A 14,763-nucleotide genomic window follows, 5' to 3' on the forward strand; every position below is an offset into this window, starting at 1 on the left:
TGAACTTATCTTAAACCCGGAAATTACTTTGACCGGGAAGAATTGAAATTGAGAGGAAAATCCAATGTTGAAATCATAAATGTTGTTACAAAACTCTTTATAATATCTTCCTAAGATATAAATATGAAACAATAGCGTCGGCGTGCACACTAATGTTATCAAATCTACGTTTCGCGGTACATCTCGGATAGATAAGGTAGGTATCCAAGGCGGAGATTTGTACCGAAGTTTTTGCATTGTGCTCGCCTATGTCAGAATTAACCATAATTTATATATAGATACGGGTTACTGGTGGTACTGAGCTATTATTGTTTTTTTTTTATCATGTATATAAATATATTGTATAATCCGGGTTGTAAAATGAAAACAAACAAATGAAAATGTGTGAACTATTTTAAAACGGGATAGATGATAATGATGATCCTGTCAAGTGTATAACAAAATATAAGAAAATTAATGAAAAAAGGAGTAATACAGAATTCATATTATGTAAAAATGTTACTTATGAACTGTAACGACATTTACAAGTTAAATAATACGATTTTATGTAATATGAGATAATATGAATGTGAATAAAAGTGGTGTTTGCGCCACAAAAGAGAAAAAAAAAATAGCATTAAAATGTTCAAATATTAAGGATACACCACTAAAAATGCAAACAGACATATTTTTTATTTAGTAAAAATCTACTGTGTTTAAATTAAGTCTAAACACAAACTAATTTATTCTTTTTAATTTTGTTTTGTATCAGCAATCAGTGGGGTTCATTCGAACCCTGGCTATGGGTCTGAATCTTTGCTAATCTTATTCTATACGCTTAATTACTTTCATAAGCATACTTCTCCACGTGGTCAGACAAACTAAACAATATAGCGGGTAGATCAAATCCTTCTTCCCATGAACACGGTGTCAGTGAATTATAATCAAGAACAACTAACCAACCGTCGTCGTTATTGCAACTGCCGTACCACTTATTAATAAAGAATCGCCGTGCAAACTTTTTGTAATAAATAGAGTATATAGTACAGTAATTAAACATTTAGGACTACTTAACTGTAGTCCAATACTTGGCAACTTGAAGTTGGACTAAATGTTGGCATTGTCTCTGTGATGAAGAAATACAGAAGAACTTACATTTGATGCCGCTGATTTAAATGATAAACCAAATTGACTTAATCAAATAAACTAGAAAGCCACTCCGAGAGTGCATACCTCCGCCTACTGTAAAATTCTCCTACATTTCTCCGGTAAAAAATATATATATATATATATATATATATATATATATATATATATATATATAATAATATTTGTGTGTGTCTTAATGCTGTTTGTGATTGAGGCTAATTTCAATACAAGCATGTGTATGCGAGTTTGGTGTAATGGTTATGTAACAAGCCTTTCAATTAACAATGGCTTCAGTTGACTAACAATAAAACAGCAACGCGAAAATCAAAAGAGTGAATTTGAAAAGAAATAGGTTTTTTAACTACTCGCATCAAAACGTGCACATTAAATCAAATTATGTTTTAAAATTACAAATCACAAATTATAACTCTTGCCTCTTGTACAAAAATGAAGTTTTTTGGACAAGTAGTTCTTGAGAAAATGCAATTTCAGTTTACTTGTTACTTTAAGACTGCTCGCCGGCTTTTGAAAAATTCTGTCCTATCTTTTAACACTAGCAGGTCTGAAAGGTATACTCAAAAAGTGGTCCAGAATTGGGACCATGGTCCCAAATGGTCCCAAAATTTAATGGAATGGTCCTTGACCACATATCTATCTGTATACAGTATTCATTTTGGTAAGGATCTTGTAATTACTTTTTGAGTGATCCTGCTAACAAACTCCTCCTTGGCGGAGGTAAACAATGCAGTGGTAATGTTCAATGTATACCGTACTTACTCATCGCCTAATAAGCTAAAGAAATATGTCGATACGCCAGCCTTTAAATCTTCCCAAGGTGAATCGAGAAGGTGTTCAAGCGAAAACCAAGATGTTTTGTCTCCTCCTGTAACTCCGTTAACACAACATTCTAAGCTCATCAAAATATTCCGAATACAGTGTTAACTTTACCTGTTATTACCAAAATCAAAAATAAATAAGACAAATTTTTGGATGATAAAACAGATATCATTAGAAACAAAATATTCAACACATTTAAATAATAGGATTTTTTAAACTGTCCTTTATAGGACGCCATTATTTCTTATCGCTTCCGTTATTCGCCATCATTTGTTCTCAACCTAACATTATTCCTTTTGAAAAAAAAAAATGTCCTCCTTAAATTCATATGCAGAGTTGTTCAACCCAAGAAACATCCTTACCATTTCTTCCACCTATAGCTATCACCTTATAACGTACCTACCCTGAAATTACCAACATTCTCTCATCTCTAATTCCAAGCTAGGACCTCCCCCTTCCTCCAATCTCTCCCCCCCCCCCCTATTCTATCTCTCTCTCCCCAAGCACCCCCTACCACCCTATACGATTCTTTAAGATTCGGTATGGTCTAAAAAAAAAAGGATAGTCATGCAGAAAAAATGCAAGATTTATGACGCATAAAAATGGCAGAAAAGTTTTAAAAAGAGAAATTATCAATTTTTAAGCAATGAACAACTGTGTAAAAAAGAATTTATTCATTTATTATTCAATTCATTTATGTAGAGAAGATTATTAATTTAAACCTGAAGTGATTTTAATATAGTATATTTACAATGTATATATGTAATTTTTCTTTGTTAATTTATAATTTGTATGAGGAATTAATAGATCCAAGATAATGTCATTACATTACTTATAGACTTATTCTCAAAAGCACCAAAGTTGACTATTTTAGATCTGTTTTTTATTACTTTATTAGGTCTTATGCATCTATATTCACATTCATCATAATCACCTGATTCTATATCTGTAACTGGATAGAGTCTAACTGACTTGTGATTGTCAGATTCACATGTAGTGACAGCTGCAAATGTCATAACCATATTAAGGTACATACTTTGATAATTTGTGATGAAGCCCAGTTATCAAAAGGTTTATTCAATCTAAAGTTTAACGATGAATTGAATGACATTGCAGCGTTCGATTCTGATGAGTTTGTTCCGTGGACGAATGACTCGTATTATATAGATATTCCGTTCCCTGCCATGCCTTTGAATATGAGGTTCCATTCTATATGAATGAGTAACAGATTGTCATTACATTGATATTTATATATTTTATTTATTTATCCGTGATAGATTATCCTGATGTATCTAGACATATTTCATTTCATTTCACAAATGTTTTTACACAACACTATAATATTAGTATAAGCATAGTCGATGTTAGTATGTTATTGTCTGTAACTATTTATATTTTTACTAATATCAAGTCAAAATTCAATTAAATCGATAGCTAGAATTGTAATAGTTTTCCGGTGACGTCACGATAAATAAAAATTCTAATAACAATTTTTTTAAGCTAACATTGTGTATTCTGTGAAACCGCGTAAAGGCCAATTTACTCAGACGAGTAGTAACGGTAAGCGGAAAACCGAAATATAGAATCTATATTATTTCTAATAACCATTTACTCAAAAGGTTGAACAGATGGGCGGTTGAACGGACCCACACTCAGGATACATACGGAATCTACGTGGCACGATCGACGCAATTTTCTCCTTAATGCTACCGCTCGTCTGCGTAAATTGGTCTTTATTTGCAACACGCATGTTTTTATCAACTTAATACACGGTTAAGTGTCACTTCGTGGCGTCATTAACGTGTTCACACTTGCCGTCTGATGAGCAATATTTCTGGTTGTCACAAATGCACAAACGCGTCTCCGGATAAGAAGCGTCGTGAAAAAAATGTTTCTTCGGTTTTACACGGTACATTCTGGTAATTATTTTTCATGACGAAAGCATAACAGAGCAAAAAGAAAGAAAAAACAAATATGATGTTGAGGATAAAAAAAAAGACAAACAGAGCTGAACAATTTGAACATTTTACCATAGCCATTATGAAAAGATTATACGAAATTATTTTTAAATGTAATATATCTAATAATTGTTTTGTAATGTACGTTTTATTTTTATATTACAAATTCAGTTTTCATAAACTGACGTGAAAAAAGGCTTTCCTAATAATAAATAGTCTTACCTCAGACCCACTATACTCATAGTAGGATAAATTATTTTTAACCAAGCAATTTTTGTTCATGTTTTCCATTTTAACATTACTTTTAAGTATTTAAAAATAGCAAATTCTGGTTTGATTGTCGAAATACACTGATACGCACATCTGTTCGTCGTGGCAGGAGAGAACACATCTACTTAGCAGACTCCTGAAACGTGTTATTACGTAGTCGAATGTAATACAGTTAGTTTCAACTTTGGTCATTGTGACACTTGTCCTGTATTTTTAGTCTTGTGGAAGCGACTCTATAGTTCACTATGTCGGTCGGTTGGTCGGTCTGTCTGTCTGTCTGTCTGTCTGTCTGTCGGTCTGTCTGTCTGTCTGTCGGTCCGGTATCACTATGCGTTTTATCGCTTTCTGACCTTATCTTGATATCAGTTTAATCTAGCTAGGTCAATTTTTCACAGTATATTCCTTATGGCCAGGAATCGATGTGGTTATGTTTTCACGGTGCGCAATAAAAAATTACGCGGTCTACGCACGATTTAACGAAATCACGTTTGTAATCATATCTTCACAACCATGAATCACAATTAAATAAAATTTGGTACTCATAAATTTCAGGGCATAAATCATCATATGGAAATACAATTACGTGCGTAGCGCATGTAACGCATGCGTACGCGCGCTTACAATTTTCAAAATTTATTTTCGATGAAATAAGAGTACGTTTCAGGCAATTTTAAGGGTTTACAAAATTGCCATGAGTGCGCATATTTTTGCGCGCGCACTGCGCGTTAAATGTTATTGCGCACTCTTTTTGCCCGATTTCTGTTTTCTTGACTTACTTTTCAACTCGAAATCACGTTATACGAGCACGTCAAAAGTGATAGGCTACGCACGTGTAAATTAAAAAAATATAAATGTTTTTAAACATTTCAACATTTTTAAACATGTTCAGTAATTTCGGTCAGTATAGTTCACTATGTCGGTCGGTCAGTATAGTTCACTATGTCGGTCGGTTGGTCTGCTGTCTGTCGGTCTGTCGGTCTGTCTGTCGGTCCGGTATCACTATGCATTGTAGCACGCGACTTAATGGCTGTTGGCGTTGTTTTTAAACTTGACAATCTGTGAATTATAGAATAAAGAGTTTAAATATAATAGTGTCCAACTAAAAAAATGTGTTGAATATGCCATTTTAATGTCACATCAGTAAAATGATTTAACTGAATAAATTGTAACTTAAAGCAAAAAATACTTAAATTGTCTGTCAGAAAATGGTTAAAATTACCCGTTTCTTTTGACTTTTCATAAGGGAAATACTTATTTGTGTTGTTTTTTTTCTATGGAAGTGAATAACTTCATCAAACCTGCAAAATGGGCTATTAAAAGTCTGATTTCATAAAATATTTATTTTCATGATTTATTGGGACAATAGAAAAACAACCATCACTTTTATATAATTTATATTTTTAATCATTATAAACAATACATTTGCATTTTAATTATTTAGTCAAATGTTTGACCTACTCTGACGTAATTTTACTTAATACATTTATGAGAAGAAATTCTCTACAGATCACTAGCCTGGAGTTCATACACCTAGACCTCCGAGATTTTGCTGATTGATTAGGTTTTAAGGGGAAAGGAAATTTGTTTAGACACAGAAGGTAGAATTTATTTTGTCATATATTATGCTTCTGTAAAATGTTGATTAAATCGAAAGACATTAGCAGCAAGAAAACATTGCAATTTAAATCTATTCAACTATATAGTAGATTGTATGCTACGTATAGACATTTCATCATTATGAATACATTGTCCTCTGCTGCTTGTAAAATGAACCATTTTATACACATAAACACATTCAATTTTTCAAGAGCCAACCCATCCCATGCCCTAGATGTTTTTTAAGTTGAGCAGTAGAGACATTATCAGTTCATCACCTCTTGTACAAATATGTTCTGTAATACTGTAGTTGTATCCATCTGTTAGAGCAATGAATGTACGAGAATAATGTGACCAATTCGTATATATGTTTTCAAAGGTTCGCACTGTTTTTTTGTATTTGTGTGGTTTTGTCTACATATACTATTTATGCATATAATATAATGAATGGAAATAACAAATATCCATAAAGCCATTGGTGCCACCTTCCAAATTTTTTTTCGTGCGAAAATGTATAAATTGTGCTGTGTTGTTAATTTTTCTGTTGGTGGTAGCTTAATTTCTGAATCAATTTTATCAGTTACTGCTTGTTTCTAAAAATGTGAGTACCATTTCTTTTGAAGGTGGCTGTTCTCACAGCCATGGGTATTGAATTGCTTGTTTGGAAGGTTTTTGTATTTCTGATTCAGTTGGTCAATGTAAATTTATTTACATATCACTTAAGCCAATTTTCCATAAATAGGCAAATTGAAATAGTTGACTAATGAGTATGCATATTAATTTTTTCATCTACTTTTTGTGATGTGACAAATTCCACAGCCAATCGACTTTAGGAACTATTATTCATAAAGACGAGAAATATGAACAATAATTATCTTTTAATTATAATCGTTGAATATAATTTATTTTCTAACGGGTTTAAGCCCTCTATAATCCTTTAGCCTTTATTTTTTCTCAAGGTTACCACAAAGAAGTGTTGGTTTTCTGTCAAGGTTATATCTTCTGTCAGGTAACCAAAACGTAGTGGGGTTTTTTACTGCGGATCCAGTTCATAGACACAATGTCGGTGGGCCTGATATGTCGTATGTGTGGGTGCCGGGACTCACCCTAATCTTCTACTACTACAGGTTAAATCGATCAATTACAACTCTACTAGAACTTGTTGTTCCATTGCACCATAGTTTATTCATGGTACAAGCAGCAAAGGACAATATAGTATAATATTACATTCATAATGATAACATTTCCCCAAATAACTTATTATTATTGTTATTATTATTATTATTGTAGGTCTACTAAAAAGATTTAAATGGCATAAAAAGTGCCGCCAATGTCTTTCAATTTAAATTTTAAAACATTTTAACAGAAGCATAATAATATGATAAATTTTCTTTCATTTGAGACCAAACACGATGACATTTGAGGTCAGTGTTACTAACACGCATGCTGTTTTGTTTTATTCATAATAATAATTATTATTTATTATTATTATTATGTTTTCAAATTGTATTTAAACATCAGCTAATTTTATCAAAATGTTACTGTAATTAAATTGTTATTATTTATTTTAATGTAATTATTTAGAGTACTTCATATGTTGTAATTATTATTACAGTTTAATGAGATTCTTATAATGGTTTTTTTTCTGTGGCTTTAACTACTATCTTGCCAAAACAATATTTAGTTTAGTTTAGGTTTAAGTTTAGGTTTTTTGTTTATATTCATTAAATCAAAACCAGTCAGTTTTCTTATGAACAATATTATTAAGGCATGTCATGTTTAGATAGAATGATTGTAAATTATAAATCAAAAAGATAATTGTGGTATATTTAAACAATCGACAATTGGCAAAATACTGCGATTACACCAAATATACCAAATATTGACACCAATTTTCTGTTCTTATTTTATCTCGAAAAAAAAACAGACTCGAAGTAATAATTCTCAAAAGTAAAGGTTTTCATATCATTTCACTCGGCGGGTGATCCATCCGACCCCGTATGCATACTCTTTGCGTACATTGAATTGCCTAATAATTAAGTTTGACAAAAACATTTCATCTATATTGGTTGAAGAAAAATAGGTTAACATTTACTGATAATAGGAGATTATGTCCTTATCACAATTATACCGCTAGTGAGAGTGCGAACTATAACTGAAAAACCCCCTTTACACTAGGGCGATAACGATCGATGATAATAGAAAAACACACATGTTTTATACATAAAACAAAAGAAATCTAAAGAGTAGAACTATTGGATAACCACCAATGCATTTTTGATAAAAATTACATTTTCTCACGTCCAATCAAATGACTTTATGATTATTAAAATCAATAATATTGTGACTAATATTATTACGTCGATTATGACGTCATTGGATTTGTTAAAATATTATTTTATCAAAGACAGCATAAATGATTATCCTAAAGTTCTATAACGAAATCTTTTATAATTTCTTTTTTTTTTTATGTAAGAAAAATGTGTGTTTATCTATTTTATCATCCTAGTGTAAACGGGTCTTTAAGTTATCGTTATATCCTAAATCGCACACGGTCTTTTAATATATTTTTATTCGATTTTATTTCTCATCTTATTTAATTTCATAATGAACACAATTGTTTGCGGACTTAATCACTTGATTTAAACTTGCATTCCTCGTTTTAATTAAATTAATCATCCATGGATCTGATAGTTGTGTTACAAATCAGAAAAACTGATTCCATGAATCAGCCGATTCAGAGTTACAAAAAATGCTGTCCCAATTCGATTCTTTATCTATCTGTCACGAGAGTGGCCTATCCAGTTCGAGTAAGAGAACAGATCATTAAGGGCTCTCGATAAAATACACACATATAAAATATTCAGAACAAGTAAAGTATGTGAAATACGCAGGGTAGATCTGGGCAAGAGGGCCATTTTTTAGTGTAACTAGAAAAAAAAACAAACACAAACAAATGAATTGAAACTTCACAGGATAGTAAAACAGACCCATAATGTTGTTTCATAAAACAAACAAACGTTACAGCTAAGCATACTGTAGGTAACAGGTCACAATCTGTCAGCGGCCCACTTACCCAAGTTAAGTTAAATCTTTAAATTGCAGCAACAAATCGTATTCAGATTAAGTTTAAATGAGTTGATATCAACAGAAAATCTTATGTAAATGGGAATTCTGTTCAAATAAAGGTTCTTCACATCTCTGGGATATAACTCGAACCGTGTTAAGATTGTTATATTTCTTGGTTTTAAATTTTGCGAATTTGTCAAATACTACAGGAATAATCCGATATCTGGTCTATTACAACAATGTTGTACTAACATTTATTATAAGCAAATTGATTTAAAATTCATGGCAATTCTGGTTGACTAGTTGGGTGTGGTTGGGAATTTAACATAATGTTATATTTTAAAGCACACATGTTACTGTAGTATATCCCATAACATTTAAAGTTGTTGTATTATGTTCAAAAAGTTTATGGAGACTCCATGGGACTCTAACACATCAAATATCGCTGGTCTTGTTCTTGTTATTCACATTTAGATCGATGTGTAGTGAAATATTTAATCCACTCAGGGAAGAGTAAATTAAACGTTTCCCTCATGAGCCACTTCTATTATTTTTTTAAATGATAAAACCTAGATAGATTTGGTTGAAATTGTTTGGATTTTTAGGTAAAGCATTTTACAATATATAAGGTATTGATTGCACATATACATATACATTGAGTTGCAAATTTTAAAGCTTCACGACTACTAATTTTAATTTAATTTTTAATTACTAATTTTTTTTAAATAAAGATCCAATCCTAAATTGGTAGATTTACATGTTATTATACACTCTAAAAAATAATGTGTGTCATGACACACATTCATATGTTTATTATGTGTTTCGGTTACATATTGAAACGCACATATGTGCATAATCACGATGCGATTCATGTAAACACTGATAAACAGTGTGTCACCAAATCATGTTTTCTATGCGTTTTAACACGTTCTAATGTTTTCAAAAAACACTACCACAATATAAACACACGAACATAAGTACGCAATGATATTTACTTTAACTTTAATTTGACATTTTTTAAGAATAAATTATTACTAATGGTTATTATATTTATGACATTTACAAAAAATGAAGACAACTGTGCAACGATAATGGTAGTATTTTTTAATGTTCTGTAATCTCAATGAAATGGAAACATGTTATTTGATTTTATCATTTTTTAAACGTTAACGTGTGTTTTGGATAGTCAATTCTGATTGGACAAAGGTTTAATTTATACATCTGAAAAGATATGGAATCTTTTTATGTCACGCGACGTTGCAAGGGGGTGCCTAGCCTTCCTTCTTCTTGTGCACACTCGTTTAGCTCATGACACGGGTCTGGTCATGTCACTGACTTAGGCCTAGGCCTACGTTACACAGGGAGATGTGAACTAATTTATAAATTTATTTTACATCTCCCTGGTTACACACATTATCACAAACTTAAATAATGAAAAAAAAAAAAAAAACAGAATGAAATAATATAATTTAGCTTGTGGGCCTGTTACAGTTTTACGCCCCACAACTAGGCCCGGGGTAACACCCACACCTCACCCGCCTGTGGGGGAGAGACAGGGGAGATAGAGAGGTGTCGTTCGGCGGCTGCTAGATGAGGCCTAGAGCCATTTTCTGCTCTGTGCTCTCTATGCATAAATTAACTATTGTTGAGAAGCTTCCATTTGTTTACGGGGTAGGCCTATTTATTTGAAATAATGACATTCATTATGTTTTATAGACTAGGGGAGACGTAATAAATATCCGAATAAACATATTTTACGAATATTTATCATGGATTAAATAAAACATGTGTATTGTTGATAAATCATAATTATTTTGTTATTCATCATGCATTAAACAACCCAACGCTGTTATGGTATGGGCTAATCAACTGTGGAGTTCCTCATTTTTACACACATGCTGCTTGAATTGATTCAGCTCAGGAAGACCAAAAAAGGTACCCTACGTATACTGATGATAGGTAGATAAATAAATAAATAAATATAATAATGTTTAGTGTTTTCCTATGTAAATAAATCAGAGGACAAAATAAGGCCTAGGCTAGGCCTTATTGGACTAGGCCTAGGCTAGGCTATAAATAAATAATAGAGGCCTACTAGGCCTAGCTAGGCTAAGCCTATAGGCCTAGCTAGGCTCGTACTACTACTAGCCTAGGTATGTACTAGCCTAGGTCTAGGCTAGTAGGTATCGCAATGAAGCGGATTTTCGTTACAGCAGATCGAACACGTTCATAAAATTTCCCTAGGCCTAGGCCTAAATTTAAAAAAGTGACGTGTCTTTGAAGTTAAAAATATAATATTTCTTATGGTTATGTACCCATGTGAATAAGAATTAGGCCTATATATCGTCACCGTCGCCACAAAGTGACACTAACCTAAAAATCTGTAATTTTTGAAAAAAATTTTTTTTTCGATATTTTGATTATGTATAGGCCTATCAAACTCTATGTTTTCACAAAATCTAAACTTTCAAATATCATTAATTAACTAATTACATTAATTAGACAATATAAAAAAACACCATCATATGGAATTTGCGTTTTTACGAAGTGACACTATTTATTAAATACCCGTATGTGCTGCTTGCCAGCGCCACACGGGTAATGAATTTTGCGCGTTTGTTTACTGTTTTGGCCTAGCCTACAGCCTAGCTAGGAGGATCTGCTCGCACACTCCAGAACATTGCATTTTATCAAGAAAGACGGTAAGTTAATTTATTAGTTTATTTAAAGAATTTTAGTCCGCTCAGATATCCGTCATGTCGAGGCCTATTATATATTTATTTTATAATTTATAAAACAGTAATTTGACACACTTTTACTAGCCTAGGCCTAGTACTAGCTAGGCATAATAGGTAGGCCTACTTTACTTTTCTGTGACGTTTAGGCATAACTAGCTGGCCCAGATCTAACTAGGCCTAACAAACTAGAGTATGTGTATGCCCAGGGAATAGTAGTAGTAGTACTACTACTACTTGGCTAGAGTAGACTCTCTATTCTAGGCTAAACTACTCTGCTTGATTTTTAACAATAAGAAATCACTGTTAAAATGTGTTTTTTGTTTTCAGAACAGTTTCAAGAAAATAAGATAAGGGGGAACAACCGAAATTCGATCAACAAGCAATCTGTCTACCTCAATTTAAGGGAGAAGGTATCAAGTCCAAGGTTTAAAAAGGGGAGGTGTAGGCAGCCTGTAGCAAGTTTTTATGTTATATGAGCATTTTAGAGGATGTGTACATCACGGAACAATGGATTGAATAAATTAAAAAGCATACTGATATAGAAAAAAATAATGTAACGACATTTATTAAGTATTTAATGATTTATAACAATAGAGAATTATCTTTGATATAAATTAATACGGGCATAAGTATTGTATTACTGAATTATTAAATATTCAATGTTGAAAAAATAACTAATATTTATTATAATATGGAAAAAAAAATATGAATATGTACATTATGCTTACTGTACATTCCAGATAGGCCTATTTATATGTCTATGTAATTTGTAGTTTTTATTAAAAGTGTTAAAGTAGGTCAACCTATGTTTTTAGATTTATTTGATGTGGTTGTTTCATTTATAAATAACCTAACCCTGTCTACACTATCAAACCATTTTGACAAAAAAAGTGTGATGTGCCCAAATATGATAGGGATTACGCCATTGTGTCCATATAAGCACATCACATTAATGTTGGTCACATCATGGAGGTATAAAATACCTCCATGGTCACATTAAGTTTGATTTTATTTATTTCAACAATATTTTACTAGGGTGGTCCATCCAGTCGAAGGTGATCCTTAGATAGAAAGAATCTCACAAAAATGCAATTTGATAAGAAAATAACATACAACAATTAAAAATTAAATCAAAATAATAGAATTTATGAAAACTAAAAAACTAAAATAATGGAAAAATGAATAGAATCAAAAGGGAAATCAATGAAAACAATACATTAAATGGCCATCTCATTGGAGATGGCCATGCAATAAACTAGGAAGAGATGGTTCTTGAGCAAAAATGTGATGGAAAAGGCAAGACTTAAAAGAGACATGACTGTTTGTAATGTATATATAATAGTGTTCACTTATCAAGGACCATACATAATTGTTATGATGTAAGATAATTGCATTGGAAAGCTATGAATTACACAGTAGTGTCACTTCCAACGCACTAGAAATACGCGGTGAAATGGAATTTGCGGTTTCACGAAGTGACACTAACTGCATTAGTGTCACTTCGTAAGCGTAAACTGCGTAGGGAAATAAATTTTTCGGTTTCACGAAGTGACACTAATGTTTAACTTTAATTTACTTGGTAATTGATTAATATGATTTAAATTAAAGTAATGGGTAGCTGGATTGTCTAACTTTGTATGTATGTAAATTAAAAATCTTAGTGATATTTTTTGAGGACGAAATCGTGTGTTTTGTGAAGGTCGTTTCTTCAATCGCGTTTTTCTCGAAACGCTGTTTTCATCAATTACGCGGTTAGTGTCACTTCGTGGTGTCAACGACGATATGTCTGGGAAGACCTTGTTTTACGGTTTATTTATATATATTTTTAATCTATATTTATTATTAAAAAGTTTAATAATAGAAAATGCGAGTTCAAAATGAGTTACAAAAACCGATATCACAACGAGTGAGTATGGATCATATGCATGTTTGTTCTAATAACTTTAGCTGTGGTTGTTTAATTTTATTTGAACATAAAAACAGTATTTTAGTCTGTTCATTCCTTCAAAAATTATAATTACTGTATAATAATGGGAATATGACATTTCCAAATAAGTTCAAATGAATATTTGTGCAAAATACAGTGAACTGCTAAAAGACTATTGTTAAGGCCATATTAGTTCCATCCATCTCTCGGATACTGGTAATGTGTGTGTTTATTTTATAATAGGCAAGCTGCAGTACCATGGCCTCTAAAGAGAGAACATAGGATTATCGTGACAGAAGAATTCATCAAACATGGATTGCTACCATTGTAAACAAAATTCAATTATTATCCATTTTGAAAGTGGTTTCATCTTTTTTATTTTTACCTCGCATTTTTTTTGCTACAAAATCTGCCATATATATGGGGGTTGGCTCAAACATCAATAATACCGAAGATGAAGCTAATATGTTGGGCTTTAAAAATACTCAACATTATATTTTATATAGCTATTATTTTAATTATTTCTGCTGTATTTCCTTGTATCTTATAGAGTTTTAAAAACCGTATGATTGAAATTCTGACATTTTGTTTTAACAAAAGTATCCCTACTTCAAAGTTGTATTGTAAACCACAGTATGCAGGTTACATGCTGAATGTTTTGTTACAATACAAAAACATTAGACCATATGAAATTATTAAACAACCAATTGTTATTTTTTATCTTTAAGATAATTAAAAGGAGTGTCAAAAGTGCTGGGTATCCATGGGCCTGTTGGCAGATCACCTGATGCATCAATACCAAGTAAAGTACATAAAGTCAACACACATCAGATTCCATTATGCTTATTTCTGGAGCCATCCTTGAAATGTGCATTGATAGTATCTATTACAAGGGATTGTTTCAAATGATCGAATGTTATTTCTAAAAACCTTTTCTGGTTACAAAAAAAAACTCTAGATAAAATATATTAAACAGTCTGTTCCACTCGCCAAACTTTTAATTGAGAGTGCCTCACAAATTTTAACTGGATTTGTTTGTAATTAACATTTTTACCAGAAGCATTAAAAAAAACCAAGACATTTCTTAAGCATAATGGGTGATAGTTATTGTTAAGGTTAAAAACAAAAGAGTTGTATGACTGGCTCTAAAGTTGATTGGATTTTGAATAAATATTTTGAAAATAGAAAAAGTTTTCTTTGTTATTATTGATGTGTGGTCCATTAAAACATATATGTGTTT

At 31.7% G+C, this 14,763-nt stretch overlaps 1 long non-coding RNA gene across 1 annotated transcript; it reads left to right on the plus strand.

Annotated features, from left to right (window-relative positions):
* The first annotated feature begins 10,717 nt into the window (after window positions 1-10,717).
* On the plus strand, window positions 10,718-14,659 carry LOC140048900 (uncharacterized). The gene is made up of 3 exons (XR_011845166.1): window positions 10,718-10,793; window positions 13,767-13,850; window positions 14,252-14,659. It is a non-coding gene; the product is annotated as an uncharacterized lncRNA (long non-coding RNA).
* The last annotated feature ends 104 nt before the right edge of the window (window positions 14,660-14,763 follow it).

This window comes from Antedon mediterranea, chromosome 1, assembly GCF_964355755.1.
Source record: "Antedon mediterranea chromosome 1, ecAntMedi1.1, whole genome shotgun sequence".
NCBI classification, from domain to species: Eukaryota; Metazoa; Echinodermata; class Crinoidea; order Comatulida; family Antedonidae; genus Antedon; species Antedon mediterranea.